The sequence below is a fragment of the Mustelus asterias genome, chromosome 20 (genome assembly GCF_964213995.1).
Source record: "Mustelus asterias chromosome 20, sMusAst1.hap1.1, whole genome shotgun sequence".
Taxonomy (NCBI): domain Eukaryota; kingdom Metazoa; phylum Chordata; class Chondrichthyes; order Carcharhiniformes; family Triakidae; genus Mustelus; species Mustelus asterias.
Genome location: NC_135820.1, coordinates 6469691 through 6487886, shown reverse-complemented (window position 1 = coordinate 6487886; position 18196 = coordinate 6469691).

Sequence of the window (18196 nt, the reverse complement as noted above, 5' to 3'; positions counted from 1 at the left end):
AAGTAGTGAGGATGACGGAAAGAGTCTACGGGGGATATAGACTGGTTAAGTGACTGGGCAAAAACTTTGCAGACGAATGTATTGCAGGAAATTACGAAGTTATACACTTTGGTAGGAAGAACAAAGAAGCTGAATATTATTTAGTTTAGAAGGACTGCAGAAAACTGCAGCACAGAGGGATTTGGGTTCTGATGCATGAATCATGAAAAAAACTGACATGCAAGTTCAGCAGACAAGAGAGAAGCCAAATGCAATTTGGCCTTTATTCAAAGGGACTGGAGTATGAAATTAACCAAGTCTTGTTAAAACTCTACAAGACACTGGTTAGATCATTCCTGTAATTCTGTGAACAATTCTGGCCCCCTTATCAAAGGATATATATTATGGCATTGGAGGCAATCCGGAGAAGGCTCACTAGGTTGATACTGGGTATGACGGAATTTTCTTTTGAGCAAAGGTTGGGTAGGTTGGGTCTGTAGTCATTGGGATTTAGAAATATGAGAGATGACCGTATTCTGACATGTCGGATTGCCAAGGGTCTTAGCAGGGTAGATGCCCTTATGGAGTGGCAATGACCAGAGGGCATAATCGCAGTGTAAGTGCTCACCCATTGAAGACAGAGCAAAGGAGGAATTTCTTCTCTCAGAGGGTAGTGAACCTGTGAAATACTTTACCACAGAGGGCTGTAGAGATTGAGTCATTAGATACGTTCAAGGCTGAGATAGACAGATTTTTAATTAGTCAGGGAATCAAGGGTCATGCGCATAAGGCAGGAAAGTGGAGTCGATGATTAACACATCAGATCAGCCTTGAACTCAATGAATGTCGGAGGAATTTGAAAGGTGAATGCCTATTTCTTCTGCAATGACTTATGGTCAAGTCTTCCTCCACCTTAACCTTCACAATCCAGTTAAGGAATTTCTGGCACTTACATGGTTAGGGCTAAAATAGTTGTTCTTTGCTGTCTGGAACGATGGGCAACAATGAGTTGGAGGTGGTTTTCCACCGGAACATCACATTCTCTTTTGTTCTGTAGCACTGCAGTCATCTGGAAATACATAATAGGCGAAGATGAAAATTAATGGCCAATTTCCAGCCTTCCAGATTTACCTAGGTGTATTAAAGTAAAATTGTAAGAAGGGAGTTCAGAGCGTTTCATTTAATGTGCGTTTTTTATTTCAGAGCCTGTCAATCACACAGTCAATGGATTGGAATGTTTCGGATGTTAGAACTCATCATCCAAGTCCTGCAGTAACAGTCAGCAAAAAGTGAAATGTGTGGGAGTAGAGAATCTCTGCTTCAATGGAAGAAGCTTTCAGAACTTCAGTATGTTTAATTTAGTTATTCGGCTCCAACACTTTACTTACTAAACTCAAACTTACAATAGTTGCAACAATTTAACTCCCACACTTGAATATTAACTCTTAATTGAAACTGTAACTCTTTAACTGAACTTTAACTCTTTAACTGTTCCTGGGTCCCTTGCGCTGTGCTAACCACTGGTTAGCAGTACTAACCACTGTGCCACCTTGCCGCCTTTGTGGCTTAAATGATTGTCGTAGTTGGCTCTTCAAACACAATTATTTTCTTCCTTTGCTTTGAGGCCTGATTTAATCTTTTCTTTGATATTCTGCCAATGCCAGTCTTGCCAGTTTGAGGGGATTTGTGTTAAGGAAAAGGGGATTATAGAACAATACAAGACAGCAGAATGCAGTTCGCCCCCTTGTGCCCGTGCTGGCTTTCCCATAAATTCGTCCGAATGCTATAGTGCACTTTTTCAAGCTAAATCCTTTAACCAATTTTGTCCTAGGATGTGTGTGCCTGTGTGTTTATTAGCATTGATTTAAGGGATGTGGGTATAACTGGCTAGCTCAGCATTTATTTCCCATCCCTTATTGCCCTTTGAGATGAATAATTATTGCTGGTGAACTGTGTTCCTGAAACACTGCAGTTTCTGTTGTTCAGGCACAATCACAGTGCTGTGAGGGAGGGAGCTCCAGGGTTTTGACCCAGCAACAGTGAAGGAACGATGATATATTTCCAAGTCAGGATGGTGAGTGACTTGGAAGGGAACATGTAGGTGGTGGTGTTTCCAGGTATCTGCTGTCCCTGCCCTGCTAGATGGTAGTGGTCGTGGGTTTGGAAGTTGCTGCCTAAGGACGCTTGGCGAGCTTGATGAGCTTGGCAGTTCATCTTACAGATGGTACACATTGCCATCGTGCGCAGGAGAGTATAAATGTTAGTGGATGGGATAGTAAACGAGCGGGTTCTTTTGTGCTAGATGGCATCAAGCTTCTTGAGTATTGTTGGAGTGGCTGTCATCCGAACAATTGGAGAATTTATCTTGTCACCATAGGCCATATCCATGGGTTTGTAACCTATGGTTGATGTGGGCTGTTTTGGGTCCTTTGAATCCAGATTGAGACCATGGCCATTGAGAGTTGGTGAATGGGCAGTACTCTCAAGTCCTGGGCTACCAATCAGGCAGTCAATGTTCCTCATCACTTTGATCTAGCTGAGACCCTCATTTCCCTCACATAATCCAGCTAGCAGGGATTCATGCCGAGACTCTCCTCCCCACACACCCTGTAGAATGATTTGGAACCAACTCTCACCCCGAGTATTTCAGTGTATTCGGGAGTTCAGAACTCCAGTCCAGCTATAGGTCCAGACGCTCTGCTCTGCGTGTAGTCCACATGTGAGCAGACCTCCCCTCCTCCTCGTCATCCCCCTCATCCGAGCGTTATCATTCCTCCCATCCATGTTCCTACCTTCCCCTCAGCCTCTGTAACTTTTTCCTCCCCTCATTCCTCCATTCCCACCATTGGTCGCAGCTCCTCAAATCATAGATCCTCACTCTCAAAGAACAAAGGACAAAGAACAATACAGCACAGGAACAGGCTCTTCGGCCCTCCAAGCCCCCGCCACTCCCTGGTCCAAACTAGACCATTCTTTTGTATCCCTCCATTCCCACTCTGTTCATGTGGCTATCTAGATAAGTCTTAAACATTCCCAGTGTGTCCGCCTCCACCACCTTGCCCGGCAGTGCATTCCAGGCCCCCACCACCCTCTGCGTAAAATACATCCTTCTGATATCCGTGTTAAACCTCCCCCCCCTCACCTTGAACCTATGACCCCTCGTGAACGTCACCACCGACCTGGGAAAAAGCTTCCCAGCGTTCACCCTACCTATGCATTTTATAATTTTATACACCTCTATTAGGTCACCCCTCATCCTCCGTCTTTCCAGTGAGACCAACCCCAGTTTACCCAATCTCTCCTCATAACTAAGCCCTTCCATACCAGGCAACATCCTGGTAACCCTCCTCTGTACTCTCTCTAAAGCCTCCACGTCCTTACGGTAGTGTGGCGACCAGAACTGGGTGCAGTATTCCAAATGCGGCCGAACTAATGTTCTATACAACCGCAACACCAGACCCCAACTTTTATACTCTATGCCCCGTCCTATAAAGGCAAGCATGCCATATGCCTTATTCACTACCTTCTCCACCTGTGACGTCACCTTCAAGGATCTGTGGACTTGCATACCCAGGTCCCTCTGCGTATCTACACCCTTTATGGTTCTGCCATTTATCGTATAGCTCCCGAGTACGTTAGTTCTACCAAACTGCATCATTTCGCATTTATCTGGATTGAACTCCATCTGCCATTTCTTTGCCCAAATTTCCAGCCTATCTATATCCTTTTGTAGCCTCTGACAATGTTCCTCACTATCTGCAAGTCCAGCCATTTTCGTGTCGTCCGCAAACTTACTGATCACCCCAGTTACACCTTCTTCCAGATCGTTTATATCAATCACAAACAGCAGAGGTCCCAATACAGAGCCCTGCGGAACACCACTAGTCACAGGGATCCAGCCGGAAAAAGACCCTCTGTCTTCTGTGACCAAGCCAGTTCTCCACCCATCTAGCCACCTCCCCCTTTATCCCATGAGATCCAACCTTTCACACCAACCGACCATGAGGGACTTTATCAAATGCCTTACTAAAGTCCATATAGACGACATCCACGGCCCTTCCCTCGTCAACCATTCTAGTCACTTCTTCAAAAAACGCCACCAGGTTAGTGAGGCATGACCTCCCTTTCACAAAACCATGCTGACTATCGTTAATGAGTTTATTCCTTTCTAAATGCGCATACATCCTATCTCTAAGAATCCTCTCCAACAACTTCCCTACCACAGATGTCAAGCTCACCGGCCTATAATTTCCCGAGTTATCCTTCCTACCCTTCTTAAATAACGGGACCTCATTAGCTATCCTCCAATCCTCTGGGACCTCACCTGTGTCCAGAGACGAGACAAAGATTTGCGTCAGAGGTCCAGCGATTTCATCTCTCGTCTCCCTGAGCAGCCTTGGATAGATTCCATCAGGCCCTGGGGTTTTGTCAGTCTTTATATTCCCGAAAAAACCTAACACTTCCTCCCTTGTAATGGAGATTTTCTCTAACGGGTCAACACTCCCCTCCGAGATACTCCCAGTCAACACATCCCTCTCCTTTGTGAATACGGATGCAAGGTATTCATTTAGGATCTCCCCTACTTCTTTGGGCTCCAAGCATAATTCCCCACTTTTGTCCCTGAGAGGTCCGATTTTTTCCCTGACAACCCTTTTGTTCCTAACGTATGAATAAAATGCCTTGGGATTCTCCTTAATCCTGTCTGCCAAGGACATTTCGTGACCCCTTTTTGCCCTTCTAATTCCTCGTTTGAGTTCTTTCCTACTTTATTTGTATTCCTCCAGAGCTCCCTCCGTTTTAAGCTGCCTGGACCTAACGTACACCTCTCTTTTCGTTTTGACCAGTCCCTCAATTTCCCTGGTTATTCACGGTTCTCAAATCCTACCCTTCGTATCCTTCTTTTTTACAGGCACATGCCTATCCTGCAGCCCTAACAACTGTTCCTTAAAAGACTCCCACAGGGCGGCACGGTAGTGGTTAGCACTGCTGCTTCACAGCTCCAGGGACCTGGGTTCGATTCCCGGCTTGGCTCACTGTCTGTGTGGAGTTTGCACATTCTCCTCGTTTCTGCGTGGGTTTCCTCCGGGTGCTCCGGTTTCCTCCCACAGTCCAAAGATGTGCGGGTTAGGTTGATTGGTCATGCTAAAATTAGTGATCTGGGATGCTTAGGTTAGAGGGATTAGTGGGTAAATATATAGCGATGTGGGGGTGGGGCCTAGGTGGGATTGTGGTCGGTGCAGACTCGATGGGCCGAATGGCCTCTTTCTGTGCTGTAAGATTTCTATGATTTCTATGCCAGATGTGGATTTACCCTCAAACAGCCTCTCCCAATCAACAGCTGCCAATTTCTGCCTAATCCCACTAAAATTAGGCTTGCCCCAATCTAACACCTTACCCTTGGGACACCACTCATCTTTTTCCATCACTATCCTAAAGCTAACAGAATTGTGGAAACTATTTGCCACATGTTCCCCTACCGAAACTTTGAAGACCTGACCGGGCTCATTCCCCAGTACTAGGTCCAGTATAGCCCCCTCTCTAGTCGGGCTATCTACATATTGTTCCAAAGAACCTTCCTGTACGCATTTTACAAATGCCTCCACATTCAGACTCCCAGCCCTACGCGATTTCCAGTCTATACCAGGGAAATTGAAGTCTCCCACTACAACAACCCTATTTTTCCTGCACCTATCCATTATCTCCTGACATATCCGTTCTTCCACTTCCCTTGGGCTGTTGGGGGGCCTGTAGTATACCCCCAACATAGTGACTGCGCCCTTCCTGTTTCTGAGCTCCACCCACAGTGACTCGTTACACGACCCCTCTGAATTGTCCTCCCTCTGCACCGCTATAATATGCTCTCTAACTAATACTGTTACTCCCCCACCTCTTTTGGCCTCTCCTGTGTCTCGCCTGAAACACTTGTACCCCGGAATATTCAGTTGCCAGTCCTGTTCCCCTTTCAACCAAGTGTCTGTCACCTGAGCCTCATTTCTCCTGAGCTGCCAACTGCTCCAATTACAGATTCTCTCTCTCCTACACATGCGTTCACCTGAATGGAAGCATTATGGTTTGGAATGAACAGTTTCCGATAACTGTCGGTTCTGCGCAGAAGCTCGAAATGGACATGGCATGATGCTTGTTAAATTAGGAACAAGTTGAACGTTGACTAATCCGGACCATGGCTCAAATCTCAAATAAGACAATCTGAGGGGTTTAATTGCGTTAAAATAGAACTAAGAATGAAATGCTGCTATCAGTAAACGTGACCACGAAGGTATTGGATAGTTATCAAATTTCATGACATTTGCACTGTCTTTTAGTGACATCACCATAGGCGGTTTGGTGGCACAATGATTAGCACTGCTGCCGCCAGGGACCCAGATTCAATTCCAGCATTGGGTGGAGTGTGCACGTTCTCCCCTGTGTGGGTTTCCTCTGGGTGCTGCAGTTTCCCCCCACAGTCCAAAGATGTGCAGATTAGGTCTATTTCTCCATGCTAAATTGCCCCGCATTGTCCCAAGATACGTAGGTTCGGGGAATTAGCGGGGTTAATACGTGGGATTGTATGGATAGGGCGGGGGTGGGCTTAGGTGAGATGCTCTACCAGAGCGTTGGTGCAGACTCAATGGGCCAGATGGCTTCCTTCTGCACTGTAGGGATTCTCTGTGTGAAACATCCCACTATAGAATAAGGAACAGCTGCACTGAGATGTAATCTGTTTTCTGTCTGTTTCTCGTGTCACTTGGGTTGGACCTTACCGTCAAAGGTGCACTTCTGAGAATATGCACCTGCCAATAAATTTGCTGCCGTTTGGTATAATACTGGATAAGGTGAACATGTTGTACGGGGGATCTATGTAACGGTGAATCGAGCACTACCACAGGTAAAGTTCAAGCAGCCACGGTGGAGGGGATCAGTGATATTTCTCTTCTCGATTAAGTCAACATTTATTTGGAAAGTCTTGTTGAATCACAGAGCTCTGTGTCCTGCATGGTCGGCGTGGAAAAATGAGTTTCGGCAGTTTTCCTTCCCATCTCAGTGAATGGTACAAACACCGAAACCTCACAGAGCAGTGATGAATCAGATAATGCATGGCAAAAAATTGAACCATTCAATCCATCCAGCCTTTGCCAGCGTTTTCAAGGAGCCATCCTTTTCCTCTCACTACCCCGTTCTTTGCCTGGAGTCCGCCAAAGATAAATTTGCTGGCGTTTGCTCGAATCCTAAATGAGACTTCTTACCGTTACCTAGAACACATTCGCAACCGAACAACTCATTTAGGTGCAACGTAAGGGGCAAGAAGCTAAGTCATGATCTGAGGAAAAACATTTTTAGCCAGAGGGTGGGGATGGTCTGGAACGCGCTGCCTGGGAGGGTTATAGAGGCGGGTTGTCTCCAATCCTTTAAAAAGTATGAACACTTGGAAGAACACTTGGCACGTGATTACATTCAGGGCTTTTTGCAAGTGCCGGCAGATGTAAGGATTATATGGGAATTCAGGTGTTTCTGGCCCATTGTGATTCATGCACTAGGGCACGCATATCCTTCTGCATCTCAGAGATCTGCATAAAAAGACAGGTGGTTCAGTGCAAGGGACGGACAAGTATCTGGGTAGATTGCAGCTTACTTGAGCTAGGTCATATAAATGAAGGTTTTGTGGCTGGCCACTTTTGCAGTGCACCCCGACCTGGCTGTCGGTCACCGTTCTCTCTCCCTGTTCCCCTGACAGTTCCATGGCAAACTTCTTGAAAGCAATGCGAACGCACAGCTCCAGGACACCACCGCCTGTCTTTGTCCGCACCCTCCTGTTGTGGGCCACTTTCTCCTGTGGGGATAGTAGGGGGGGATTGAAACACTGATTGCTGGAAACGCCAACACGTAGGAGGTGGGACGATTGGATGAGGTATGTGATGGCCATGCCTCAGCGTCCAGGGATTGTGGAGGGGGCGGATGGTGGAGGAGCTGGAGGAAAGTGCTCGGGGGTCGGGTGCTTGGAGGCCGTGAGATGTCAAGAATTTATTCGATATGATCCACAGTCCATCATCTCACCTTACCCCATATTGAACCCTACCTGTCACTGTTCTGTCCATTTACTCCAATGAGGCTCTCGCCCACTGTAACCTCATGTCCATAATGAAAACCATTACGCTGAATTACTGCCCCACTGAGAAACCAATTATCAAGCAAAATCTGACCGATACGTCCATTCCATGAATTCCCATTTGTTCTCATTAGTTCTTGTTCTGATGCTTATGACTTTCTTGGGAGGAAATTAACACAGGTAACGCTGATGAACATTCCCCTGTATACCTTGCAAATGACCTCCTCAAATATTTCAATAAATTTGTCATAAAGTATCGACCTTACATTATTCAATGTTCTTCATCATGGTGCAGAGGATTCTGGTTCTCTGAGTGTATGAATCACAAAAGGCAAGTATGTAGGCCAAGCAAGGAATTAGGAAAGCTTAAAGAATGTTAGCATTAATTGGGAGGGGAATTGATTACAATAGGAGAGAAGTTTTGCTTCAAGTTGTGCGTGGCAATAGTGAGACCGCATTTGGATATTGTGTGCTGTGTTGGTCTCCTTCATTAAGGAATATGCGTTGAAACCAGTTCAAAGAAAGTTTGCTAGTCTAGTCATTGGACAGGTTGCCTTATGAGGAAAGTTTGGACAGCTTAGGCTTGTATCCGCGAGTGTTTAGAGGAGTAAGAAGCGACATGGTCAAAACATGTCAGATATTAATGGGTATTGATAGGGTGCATGTGAAGAGGATGGTCCCTCTTTTGGGTGAATCTAGAACTCGGGGTTGACTGTTTAAGTATAAGCGGGCGTCCATTTTAAACGGTGATGAATTTAATTTCTTTCACTCAGATGGCTGTGAATCTTTGGAACTCTTTTCCTAAAAAGGCAGTGAAAGGGGAGCTTTTGACTATTTTTAAGGTAGAGGTGGATAGATTCTTTTGAGCCACTCACCATCCTGACTTGGAAAAAAATCGCCGTTCCTTTGTAGTCTCTTTGTAAAATTTTGGAATTCTCTCCTTAACAGCATTGTGGGTCAACCCACAGAACATGGACTGCAGCGGTTAAAGAAGGCAGCTCATCACCACCTTCTCAAGGGCAACTAGGGATGGGCAATAAATGCTGGCCAGTCAGCAATGCCCATGCCCCACGAATGAATAAAGACAAATATGGTGATAGATTATCGGGGTTTAGGCAGAATGCAGGTTTGAGTTAATATCAGATCTTTAATAATCTTATTGAATGGAACAGCAGTCTTGATGGGCTGAATAGCGCACTCCTGTTCCTTATTTTTATGTTTGAATGTTGATTTGGCCTAGATTAGATAGTGTGATGCTCAATGCTACTGTTAATCTTGTATACATTTGTTTAGGAGCTCAGTCAGCCTGTCCATGATGATACATTCCAGTCATTCTCAACAACTGACGTTAAATTGACAGCTCTGTAGTTTCTTGGATTCTTGTGAATCCACCCCCAATATTACAAAAACTAAAACGCACTTAAAATTATCCAATTCTTAAAAGACAATCAGTAATTTCCTCACCAATGATAATGTCTTACAGAAGCAAATTTCTGTTCTATGATGTTTGATTTCCTTTAGAAAAATAATTTGACCCAAATCTTATTCAAGACCACATTAAACAATGTTTGTCCCACTATCTTATCTTCGGTTCAGGTACATCAACCCCCATCAGCAACCAGCACATCGACCCCAGTTGCCACCGCCACACCCACCCCAGTTACCATCAGTACATCAACCCCAGTTGCCACCAGCACACCCACCCTAGTTGCCACCAGCTATTCTACCCCAGTTGCAAACAGCATACCAACCCCAATTGCCATTAGCACATTGACACCATTTGCAAACAACACATTGAACCCAGTTACAACCAGCATACCGACCCCAGTTGACACCAGCACTCCGACCCCAGTTGCCGCCAGCATATCCACCCCAGTTGCAACCATCACACGGAACCCAGTTGCCCCCAGCACATCCACCCCGGTTGTCACCAGCTCGTTAAACCCCATTTGCAACGAGTTCATCCATCCCAATTGCCACCAGCACATCGACCCAAGTTGCCAACAACAAATCGAACCCAACAGCATCCAGCACAAGGACCCAGTTGCCATCAGTGAATCCACCCCAGTTGCAACAAGCACATCAACCCCATCAACAAGCAACATATCGACCCCAGTTGCTACCAGCGCATCCACCCCAGTTACAACCAGCACACTGACCACATTTGCCACTAGCACACCGACCCAGTTGCCACCAGCACATCGAAACTAGTTGCCGCAAGCACATAGACCCCAGATGCCACCAGCAGATCGACCTCAGTTTCATTGACTACAGTTACAACCAACAATTTGGCCCCAGTTGCTTCAACTCCAGTTGCCATCAGCACATCAAACCCATCAGCCTCCAGCACATCGACCCGAGTTGCCACCAGCGAATCGACTCCAGTTGCAAACAGCTCATCAATCGCAGTTGCTACCAATGCACCAGCCCCAGTTGCCTCCAGCACATCCACACCAGTTGCAACCAGCTCATCGACCCCAGTTGCCACTACCACACCGACCCTAATTGCAACCAACACATCCACCCCAGTTGCAACCAGCACATCCACCCCAGTTGCCACTAGCACCGTGACCCCAGTTGCCACCAGCGAATTGACCCCAGTTGCCACCAGCACACTGGCCCCAGTTGTCACCAGCGAACCGACCCCAGTTGCCACCAGCACATCGACCCCAGTTGCACCCAACGCATCCACCCCAGTTGCAACCAGCACATCCACCCCAGTTGCCACTAGCACCATGACCCCAGTTGCCACCAGCGAATTGACCCCAGTTGCCACCAGCACACTGGCCCCAGTTGCGACCGGCATATCAAACCCAGTTGCCACCAGCACATCCACCCCATTTGCAACCAACATATGGAACCCAGTTGCCACCAGCGAACCGACCCCAGTTGCCACCAGCACATCGACCCCAGTTGCAACGAACACACTGACCCCAGTTCCAACCAATACACCGACCCCAGTTGCCATCAGCACATGGACCAAAGTTGCTACAAGCACATCGACTCCAGTTGCCACTAAATCAAGGATCTCTGTTGCCATCAGCACACGGACCAAAGTTGCTACAAGCACATCCACCCCAGTTGCCACCAGCAAATCTATCCCGGTTGCACCCAACACATCGACACCAGTTGCCACTAGCACATCGACCCCAGTTTCCACCAGCACACCGACCCCAGTTGCCACCAACATATCCACCCCATTTGCCACCAGTGCATCGACCCGAGTTGCAACGAGTGCATTCACCCTAGTTGCAACCAGCACATCCACCCCAGTTGCCACTAGCACCGTGACCCCAGTGGCCACCAGCGAATTGACCCCAGTTGCCACCAGCACATCGACCCCAGTTGCCACCAGAACATTGACTCCAGTTCCAACCAGCACACCGTCCCCAGTTGCAACAAGCACACTGACCCAGTTGCCAGCAGCGCATCGGCCCCATGTGCTTCGACCTCAGTTGCCCTCACAACATCAACCCCAGCTGCAACGAACACACCGACCCCAGTATCCACCAGCACACCGACCGCAGCTGCCACCAGCAGAGGGACCACAGTTGCTACCAGCACATCCACCTCAGTTGTCACCAGCACATCGAACCCAGGTGCAATCAGCGCATCGAACTGAGTTGCCACTAGCACACCGATCCCAGTTGCCACCAGTACATCGGCCCCGGTTGCCACCAGCACATCCACCCCAGTTGCAACCAGCATATCCATCCCAGTTGCTACCAGCGAATCGACGCCAGTTGCAACCAGCACATCAACACCAGTTGCCACCAGCACATCGGCCTCAGTTGCCCCCATAACATCGACCCTAGTTGCTACCAGCATGCCGACTCCAGTTGCAACCAGCATATCAATTCCAGTTGCAACCAGCACATCGACCCCAGTTGCCACCTGTACACCGACACCAGTTGCCACCAGCATATCGGACCCAGTTGCCACCAGCACATCCACCTCAGTTGCAACCAGCATATCGACCCCACTTATCACCAGCGAATCGACCCCAGTTGCAAATAGCACACGGGCCCCAGTTGCCCCCAGCACATTGACGTCAGTTCCCACCAGCATATCGACCCCAGTTGCCACCAGCACATCAGCCCCATCAGCAACCAGCACTTCGACCCCAGTTGGCATCAGCGAATCGACCTCAGTGGCAACAAGCAGATCGACCCCATCAGCAAGCAGCACATCGACCCCAGTTGCCACCAGAACATCGACTCCAGTTCCAACAAGCACAACGACCCCAGTTGCAACCAGCACACTGACCCAGTTGCCAGCAGCGCATCGACCCCATGTGCTTCGACCTCAGTTGCCCTCACAACATCAACCCCAGCTGCAACGAACAGATCGATCCCAGTATCCACCAGCACACCGACCGCAGTTGCCACCAGCAGAGGGACCCCAGTTGCAACCAGCACACCAACCGCAGTTGCCACCAGAACTGCGACCACAGTTGCTACCAGCACATCCACCTCAGTTGTCACCAGCACGTCGAACCCAGGTGCAACCAGCGCATCGAACTGAGTTGCCACTAGCACACCGATCCCAATTGCCACCAGTACACCGGCCCCGGTTGCCACCAGCACATCCACCCCCATTGCAACCAGCATATCCATCCCAGTTGCTACCAGCGAATCGACTACAGTTGCAACCAGCACATTATCACCAGTTGCAACCAGCACATCGACCCCAGTTGCCACCTGCACACCGACTCCAGTTCCCACCAGCATATCGGCCCCAGTTGCCACCAGCACATCCACCCCAGTTGCAACCAGCATATCGACCCCACTTATCACCAGCGAATCGACCCCAGTTGCAAATAGCACACGGACCCCAGTTGCCCCCAGCACATTGACCTCAGTTCCCACCAGCACATTGACCCCAGTTGCTAACAGCACATCCAGCCCAGTTGCAACCAGCACATCGAATACAGTTGCCACCAGCATAACGACCCCATGTGCCACCAGCACATCCACCCCAGTTGCAAACAGCATATCGACCCTAGCTGCAAATAGCCCAACGATCCCAGTTGCCACCAGCACATTGACCCCAGTTTCATCGACCCCAGTTACAACCAATAAATTGGACCCAGTTGCTTCGACCCCAGTTGCTACGCGCACATCGACCCCATCAGCAACCAGCATGTCGACCTTAGTTGTCACCAGCGAAAAGACCCGAGTTGCAACCAGTTCATCGAACCCAGTGGCAACCAGCACATTGAACCCTGTGGCAACCAGCGAATCGACCCCAGTTGCAAACAGCACCTCGACCCCAGCGCTGATCAGTACAACAGTTGCAGCGAATTCCAGCAAATCAACTCAAACGACTGAGACACACACAACAAAAGAACGTAAGTACCATACCGGCACAAACAGTTTGGCTTTCCCACCAGGAAACATTGCAGCGATCCTAGCAGCAGCCAATAATGGAATCCGAACCAAACGCTTCCCAGCCTCTCCCGAACTTCACCTCAGGCAGCCAGGAAAGACCATTATTTAATCATGGTTCCTTAGATTCTCGTCACCTCAGCACTCCCAATCATCTGGGGATTTACAGTCATCTCCTTCCATAGGGCCTGAAACTAAGCCGCTCCTTTGAGCCGGAAATGCGCTATGTCACTTGGCTCTTTGCTCCGGCCACGTGTGGACTGGCGTGACAGTTAAGGGCACGTTCGCGTTAGAAAGTTGCGAAATCTCGGTCCCTTTGTCCTCCTGGGGATCCTCGTTGCAAAATCCCACCGGTCAGGGAAGTCTGGAACTTGTATCTTGCAAGTTTCAATTCTTTCGAGGCCAATGAGAGATCCAAAAAAGACATGGCTTGTTCCAGCCGTTCTCTGGTTTCACAAACAGCATCGAGCATATGACTGTAGACCAATTCTTCCATCAATACCACCTCAGTCTTCAGGGGAGGCTTCTTCTCCTGCTGTCTATTTCTCTGGTCTGCTACGGTACAATCATTCCATCAAATAATTTGTAATGCATATTGGACAACAGTTTACCCTGTGACTCCGATCTCTCTGGATCACGCGTCGCCCGTAACAGTATTTTACAGATGACTTGGTTTCGGTCAACGCGGCGAGAGTTGCTTGCATTTCTCAATAAGCACATTGTGGGACTAATTGTGGATTTAACAACAGCTAAGGTAACGGATTAGCAATGTGCCCAGTTTGTGCGCACTCTTGAAAAGAAGTGTTGTTTTAGGTGGTATATCGGCTGGTCCAGCCTTCCAAAGGTAAAATATAACGGTGACAGTCGAGCTGCAGTCTCTGCTGTGATCTAATTTGTGCCCACCTTTTGGTTCTGAATCGATTGAAGGAGTAGGTTTATTTTACATATTCGCTTCTGTGGTTGTAATGCGCTTGCACTGTTCTTCAACAATATTGCTAAAATTACTTTGCTCGATATTTATCCCGCCATGGTTTAGTCCTTTCTGTTCCTGCAACTCTGACCGATGCATTCTGTGCTTCATTGATAAAGAATGAAGAATAACACAGGAACAGGTCTCTCGGCACTCCAAGCCTGCGCCATTCATGATGCCTGCCTAAACGAAAACCGCATGAACTTCCGGAGTCCGTATCCTTCCATTCGCATCCAATTCATGTATTCGTCTAGACGCCCCTCAAATGCCGCTATCGTACCTGCTCCCATCACGTCCACGGCAGTGCGTTCCAGACATTCACCACCCTCAGTGTCATCAGGCTCAACGAAGGTGACCCATTAAGTGAGTTAACTGAGAAAAGCCAAGAAAGGTATTAATATTTCGACACAAACTTCCTTCTCCCCTCACCTCCCAATGTGTATTGGCATAATCATGAATGGGTCTGCGGTTAAATATTGCATATCACCCCGGCAGTGGTTCCCAAAGGGTGTGGCGCGTCACACTGGTGTGGCGAGAGAGGATGTCCCATGATCATATTATAAAGTAGTTGTGTTCTATGTTATGAATCAAGTACTGCTAGGAGTTGTTTTTTTTTGTTTTCGAATGTATTTCTTATCAATAGAAAATTCGGTGAGGTGCGAGCAAATTTTTATTCCGACAGTGCGGTCCAGTGGAAAAAGTTTGGGAACCACTTTAGCGCGTGCTGGAACATTGAGCCCGCGTTGGGACGTCGCAGCGATTTATCCACCAGTTTAGTGAACTCTCTGGATTAATTGTGAGGTTATGCACTTTGGAAGGAGGAATGGAGGCAGAGACTATTTTCTAAATGGGGAACTGCTTTGGAAATCAGAAGCACAAAGGGACTTGGGAGTCCTTGTTCAAGACTCTCCTAAGGTTAACGTGCAGGTTATGTCGGCCGTCAGGAAGGCAAATTCAATGTTAGCATTGATGTCGATAGGGCTGGAATACAAGAGCAGGGATGTACTTCTGAGGCTGTATAAAGCTCTGGTCAGATCACATTTGGAGTATTGTGAGCAGTTTTGGGCCCTGTATCTAAGGAAGGACGTGTTGGCCTTGGAAAGGATCCAGAGGAGGTTCACAAGAATGATCCCTGGAATGAATAGCTTGTCGTATGAGGAACGGTTGAGGACTCTGTGCGTGTACTCGTTGGAGCTTAAAAGGACGAGGAGGGATCTTATTGAAACTTACAAGATACTGTGAGGCCTGGATTGAGTGGACGTGGGGAGGTGGGGTGGGGGGGGGGGGTGGTGTTCCCATTCGTGGGATAAACCAGAACTAGAGGGCACAACCTCAGGCTGAAGGGACGATCCTTTAAATCAGAGATGAGGAGGAATTTCTTCAGCCAGAAAATGGTGAATCTGTGGAACTCTTTGCTGCAGAAGGCTGTGGAGGCCAGTTCATTGAGTGTCTTTAAGGCAGAGATAGATAGGTTCTTGATTAATAAGGGGATCAGGGGTTATGAGGAAAAGGCAGGAGATTGGGAATGAGAAAATATTAGCCATGATTGAATGGCGGAACAGACTCGATGGGCCGAGTGGCCTAATTCTGTTCCTATGTCTTATGGGGTTGTGGTCTTAATTCGGGAATCTCAAATCACACTCAACATTTGTCCTTCCCTCATCCACCAAATTTGCATTCACCACTAGATGGTATTCTATTTGGACGGCAAGAAGTAACTAGTGGGGTGCCAGAGTGTTCGGTCCTTGGGCCCCAGCTATTTACTATCTATATTAATGAGTTGGATGCAGGGGTAGAAGACTCGATAGCCACATTTGCAGATTATATAAAATAGGCGGGACAGTAAGTTGCAATGAGGAAATAAGAGCCTTACAAATGGATACAAATAGGTTAGGAGCTTGGGCCAAAATGTGGCAGATGGAGTTTTTTAACGTGGATAAGTGTGAGGTTATGCATTTAGGTCAGAAAAATGGGAAGGCGACTTATTATCTGAATGGGGAGAGACTTCGTGGCGATCCAGTGCAGAAGGATCTGGGTGACCCCGTTCATGAGTCACAGAATAGTAGCATGCAGATGCAGCAGATAATAACGAAAGCAAATGAAATATTGGCAGGTAAATCTAAAGCAATAGAAAGGGAACAGAAATGACCCTGGTAATTATAGACCAGTTAGTCTTACTTCGGTGGTTGGTAAATTGATGGAAAAGGTCCTTAGGGATGGGATTTACGACCATTTAGAAAGATGCAGATTAATCCGGAATAGTCAGCACGGATTCGTGAAGGGCAAGTCGTGCCTCACAAATTTGATTGAATTTTTTGAGGAGGTAACTAAGTGTGTTGATGAAGGTAGGGCAGTTGATGTCATATACATGGACTTTAGTAAGGCGTTTGATAAGGTCCCCCATGGTCAGCTTATGATGAAAGTGAGGAGGTTTGGGATAGAGGGAAAGTTGGCCGATTGGATAGGTAACTGGCTGTCTGATCGAAGTAAGAAGTTTAACAACACCAGGTTAAAGTCCAACAGGTTTATTTGGTAGCAAAAGCCACACAAGCTTTCGGAGCTGCAAGCCCCTTCTTCAGGTGAGTGGGAATTCTGTCCACAAACAGAGCATATAAAGACACCACCTCAATTTACATGAATAATGGTTGGAATGCGAATACTTACAACTAATCAAGTCTTTAAGAAACAAAACAATGTGAGTGGAGAGAGCATCAAGACAGGCTAAAAAGATGTGTATTGTCTCCAGACAAGACAGCCAGTGAAACTCTGTGGGGGTTACAAATAGTGTGCCATGAACCCAATATTTGTAACCCCCACAGAGTTTCACTGGCTGTCTTGTCTGGAGACAATACACATCTTTTTAGCCTGTCTTGATGCTCTCTCCACTCACATTGATTTGTTTCTTAAAGACTTGATTAGTTGTAAGTATTCGCATTCCAACCATTATTCATGTAAATTGAGGTTGTGTCTTTATATGCTCTGTTTGTGAACAGAATTCCCACTCACCTGAAGAAGGGGATTGCAGCTCCGAAAGCTTGTGTGGCTTTTGCTACCAAATAAACCTGTTGGACTTTAACCTGGTGTTGTTAAACTTCTTATTGTGTTTACCCCAGTCCAACGCCGGCATCTCCACATCATGTCTGATCGAAGACAGAGGTTGGTGGTGGATGGAAAATTATCGGATTGGAGGCAGGTTGCTAGCGGAGTGCCACAGGGATCAGTGCTTGGTCCTCTGCTCTTTGTGATTTTTATGAATGACTCAGAGGAGGGGGCTGAAGGGTGGATCAGTAAATTTTCTGATGACACCAAGATTGGTGGAGTAGTGGATGAGGTGGAGGGCTGTTGTAGGCTGCAAAGAGACATAGATAGGATGCAAAGCTGTGCTGAAAAATGGCAAATGGAGTTTAACCCTGATAAATGTGAGGTGATTCATTTTGGTAGGACTAATTTAAATGTGGATTACAGGGTCAAAGGTAGGGTTCTGAAGACTGTGGAGGAACAGAGAGATCTTGGGGTCCATATCCAGAGATCTCTAAAAGTTGCCACTCAAGTGGATAGAGCTGTGAAGAAGGCCTATAGTGTGTTAGCTTTTATTAATAGGGGGTTGGAGTTTAAGAGCCGTGGGGTTTGCTGCAACTGTACAGGACCTTGGTGAGACCACATTTGGAATATTGTGTGCAGTTCTGGTCACCTCACTATAAGAAGGATTTGGAAGCGCTGGAAAGAGTGCAGAGGAGATTTACCAGGATGCTGCCT